We start from the raw sequence: 5,032 nt of genomic DNA on the forward strand, positions 1-5,032 counted from the left end.
CTGCAGATGGGGGTGGGAGGGGGAAGGTGGGAGGAGAGGAGGAAGAAGGGAGGAGAGGAGGGACCTTTAAGGAGCTGGAGCCTGAGTTTTCACTGTCCGGTACTATTTGCTTTAGCAAGGCTTACTGAAAGCAGTTTTCCAAGCAAGCCTACTGAGCAGGTTCTAAAAGCAAGGGCTGGAGCGCTTGCTCAGAAGGGAACCCATCAGGATGGCTGTGATTGCTGGTCAGGCCCTCATGAAGGGCTGAGGCCCAGCCCTGTCTGGGTTGGGGGTGCAGGGTGCTACAGGTTGACCTCCTCAGCCTCCACCAGTCCACCAGTTGCCACTCCCAGAGGCGACACCTGGGGTTCCTAGCATAGAAGCCACGTTGAGCAGGAATATGCATACATACATGTAGAGAAGGTACTGGAACAAAGTGCTTTGCATTGACCAAGGGTGGGGATGGGGTACTGGTGGTTCATTTCTCCCTGGCCCTGAGCTACAGGAAGCCCTAGAGAGAGAAGACGTGGCAGGTTTGGGATGGAAGACAGAGGATTAAGGCTTGCTTTTCTATTCAGACCCAGGCAGCCATGATTTGGGGGATCGGGCCCAAGGAGCCAGAAAGCCTGGGGCTTGACACCAAAGGCCTTACCTGGCCAGGTCCTGTATGGGATTTGGAGGGGCATCATTCCCAACCACCCCTCCCAACCCCAATACTACAGGTCTCCAATATCACTGAGGCCTTAGAATGTGTAACCAAGATGCCAGAAGGCCTTGTAGAGTAGAAGGTGACAGAGATGGGAATAGAGGTCTGAGAGGAGTTTGCTGCAAGTATGGAACGTGTTTTAGAAAGTCAAGAGTGGCAGGACTGGGCCAGTTCAGAGCAGGGGAGCCCTATCGGTAGGGTGACCATTTGTACTTTGCTGGGAAGTCTGGGTTTATGCCTATTTTCCAGTGAGTGAGAACCCCTTCCACTTTCAAAAAAGTCCTGGTTTAGATAATATATGCTCACCAGACATATCAGGAAACAATATTCTTTGGTCAATCTTCTGTCTTCAGGTCTTGGTGGGCCGAATTCCTGGGGCCAGGCCAAGGAAGGCTACCTGGGTAAGGAGGAGGGGCAGGGGGTGCCCACCTCAGAGGAGCAGGCTGGTAGGGGCATCGAGGAAGCAGTTCCCTTTGGGGGCACGATGATGGACCTCTACGATTTGTGCTAACCAGCCAGGGTACCGGGGTGTGGGGATAGCAGATGACCACTTCAGGGAAAGAGAGTGCAGGGGTGGGTGGGCACCCTGATGGGGCAGGGTCTGGTTACTTGTGTCTAAGAAGCGAACCCCACCCCAGTGCCAGCACTGGCTCTATATATATGTATGTATTTTCCCTGTACAGTGTTTTATAAAAGAGTTCACTAATTTATCTGCTGTGTTAAGGCTTGAGGGGTGGGGTGTGGATTCCCAACTGTATCTTGCTCTGGGGTGGGCAGGGAAGGACTGATTCGCTCTTGGCTTGGGAAATAAACAGGCCAGTTTGGATGGCCTCCAGCTCTGTGGCTATGGATTGATGACTGGGAGCTACTGGGATATGATCAGAGGTTGGGGGAGCTCAGCGGGGGAAGGCTGAGCACAGGGTGGTGGCTGAACTGGAGCCATTATGCTGGACCCAACTCTCTCTCTGACCCTTAGGTCTTCTCATTCTCCAAGTCCTTCAAGGGGAAGGAGCAGAGCTCAAGTCTGGTGATAACAAACTGTGCCCTTAAGCAAGTCTCTGACTCTCTGAACCTCAGTTTCTTCTTCTGTACAGTGAGCATGATAACCTACCTCATAAGGCTGTTGTGAAGACTAGAGACAGTCATGCGTTCATTTAACAAGGATTTGAGTGACTACTAGATGGCAGGCACTGTGCTTAGCACGGATATACAGCCATCAACACACTGACACGCCTCCTGCCCATGGCAAGACAGTAGTCTCGTGGAGGAGAGAGGATGGAAGGAACGCACAGAAACAGCCTCTATTATAATGAGTGGTAGGAAGGGAAGGAACAGACACTATGAGAATAACTAGAGGGTGGGAGAGAGGTGGATTTACTTTGACTGGCTGGTCAGGGGAGGCCTCTTGAAGGGGTGATGTTTATGCCGATTTAGGCCGAGCAGCCAGCACGTGTCTGGTACTCAGGAGTCGCTCAGGAAACTGCATCTTTGGGTGATGACTACCTCACGTTTGCATGTGGCCCTTCACGGTTTTCCGTAAAGCTTTGACGTGGCATCTTTAAATTTCCCAGAAGAGAAAACTGAGAACCAGAGGTCATCTCAAGACAGTGTGAGGGAGAGAGTGTGTTCCTTGTGTTTCCTGTGTCTGAGCCTTTTGTGGGGGGTTGTTGGGAAAGGGAGGCTGGGAGGACTACTCACTTATTCAGCAACTTGTGCTTCCAGGAGGGGCCTCCCTCTCCCATCCTGGGGCTCCCTGTTCTGTCTCTCAGCGTCCCCTGCCCTGTACTGCGAGGCCCTCATCTGGTAACAGTGAGGACAGGGGCCCTGCCTCTGGCTGCTCCTCCGCCCCCAGCCCTACCCCTGTTCCCTCCTAACTCTTCTTTCCCCTCGCCTGACAAGGAAGGGGCAGCGGGAGCGGAGGGTTGGGGCATCAGGGTCCCACATCTGGCCTTGCCTCTGACAAGCTGTGTGACCTTGGGTCTTGGCTAACTCATCTCAAAAGTGATGGGGAGGCCTTCCCTGGTGGCGCAGTGGTTGAGAGTCTGCCTGCCGATGCAGGGGACATGGGTTCGTGCCCTGGTCCAGGAAGATCCCACGTGCCACGGAGCAGCTAGGCCCGTGAGCCATGGCCGCTGAGCCTGCGTGTCCGGAACCTGTGCTCCGCAACGGGAGAGGCCACAACAGTGAGAGGCCCGTGTACTGCAAAAAAAAAAAAAAAAAAAGCTGACAAGAGCTATGGATCCTCACCCCAGAAAGATACCCCACATGCATTTTTACACATTATTTCAGGCACTCCACAGACCCCCCCCCAAACTGGGCTCCGTGGACTTCGCACTGAGCACTCCTGATGCAACGGTGGTCATGGTAACCACCAACGCTTAATTTTGACAGTTTGGAAAGTTCGTTCCTTCCCTCGTTTGCTCACAACAGTCCTCTGAAATGTGCTGGCCTTGTGATACTCAATTCCATGTTGCTGATGAGAAAATTTAAGGCTCCAGGAAGAAAGGTGAATTGCTCAGAATAGCCCACCTGACTCCAAACTCTGCTTCCTCACAGCTGCCTCCCTTCTAGCTGTATCCATTCCCACCCATTCATTCCTCTCCCAATCACACCACCCCTGAACTTTATACCTTTCTATCAGGGCAGGGCTGCAGGAAGGCCTGAGGAGGGAAAAGCTAATACAAAAAGTTAATGGGTGTAGGTGGCACAGGTATTCCTGGATCAAGTTGGTTGCACTTTGGTTTCTGGAGCGTCCTCACTGCTCCCTGGATGTGGCCCAAGCCCCAGTGGCTAGAACCCCTCTCTGAGGCCCAGCCCAAAGCAGCAGCGGGGGCAGGTCCTGGGGCCTGCAGTCAGCAATACTTGAAGGGTCCTCTTCTCCCAAAAGGAGCACAGCTTTCTCCAGGGCTGGGCTTCATTGAAACAGAGAGGCTTCCTCCCACTCCTGCAGGAAGCTGCATGGGAGAGGTGCCTTCCACCTGGGAGGCGTAAGGGAGGAGCTTCCTAAGTGCTCAGATGTCAGGCGGGCCTGCCCCTGCCTGCTCACCCAGCACCTGCCTACCCTCAGTGGCTGTGGCCGCTTTCATCTCTGCAGCTCGAAGGCGATGCTGGCTTTGCACCATGAGTCAGTTGCCCAGGATGGGCGGCCACTGATTCCAGGCAGAGGAGGTGGGCTTCTTCCCTCTGACGGCACAGGGATGGCCGGCTGCTGCAGACCCGCTGTTGGGGCCTCGGGGGATGTTTTTGGCCAGGAAGGTGAGAAACGGTAAGCTTCTGGGAGAGGGGCGGTGACCAGGGCAACGCGTTGCGAGTGCTCCCTCTTATCTGGATCCTGTGCTCCCTGCCCAATTCTCAGCGCTCTAGAAGCTTCACTAACACTTGGCACAGAAGAGCCACCCCTCCCTCCCCTCCTTGAGAACCATTCTCTGAGCTTCTACAGAACGTGCTCTGATGTCTCCTGTCCTCCAGCCTGGCTCCCTTTCTCCGCCCAGTCTTCCTTCTCCATAGTTTCCTTTTCAGGAGACTGAGTTTCACCCCCGTCTCACCTGTACCTGAGCTCCCCATTTCTAACTTGAAAGTGCCCTCCCGGCCATTTCCACGTGGATCCCTGCCAGCCACTCAGATTCAGCCTCGCCTCTCCCCTTACTTCCCTCTCACAGGATCCTGAGGCCAGAGCAGCCAGACTGATGGCCTCACTCCTCTGCCCCCTCTGCTTCCTCAAGGCTGACTCGCTCTTCAAGCCCAACATAAATCAGCTCCTGCGGGAAGCCCACCCCAGCCCTGAGCTGCTTGGAGACCCTCCCTCCTCCACACAGCTGCAGCCACTTACTGCGGCTGGCTCTTTCTCATCCTTCAGGCGCAGCCGGACATCCCTCACCCCCTCTGCCACATCAGCTCCTGTTGAAGGCCCCCAGTCCCCCTCGCGTGGTGTTACTTGCTCCACATCTCCCTCCCTCAGCAGCTTGTATGCGCCACAACTCATGGGCTGCCTGTCTTATTCATCACAGTATCCCCAGCCTCTAGAGCTGCTTCTGGCACCAGCAGGTACTAATATGTGTTTGCTGAATGACCACCTGTTAGTATTTAATCAAATGCTGTCACGCACTATTTAAGTTCCTTGAGGGCAAAGGCCATGTCTCCCTTGGACGCGTGACCACATAACCCTCTTGTTTCTAGAGGTGTGTGACCTGATCTAATGCTGAGGTTCCTGTGTGACACAGAGTTACGGTTTTAGGGATGGGCCTCTTGCATTTCATCATAAAGGCGTCAAGATGCCTTGAAGAGGCTCCTGCCTGATGGGCTGAGACTCGATGTCCTCTAAGGGGAGACACGAGGGACTTCCCTGGA

Source organism: Delphinus delphis, chromosome 10 (genome assembly GCF_949987515.2).
Source record: "Delphinus delphis chromosome 10, mDelDel1.2, whole genome shotgun sequence".
NCBI classification, from domain to species: Eukaryota; Metazoa; Chordata; class Mammalia; order Artiodactyla; family Delphinidae; genus Delphinus; species Delphinus delphis.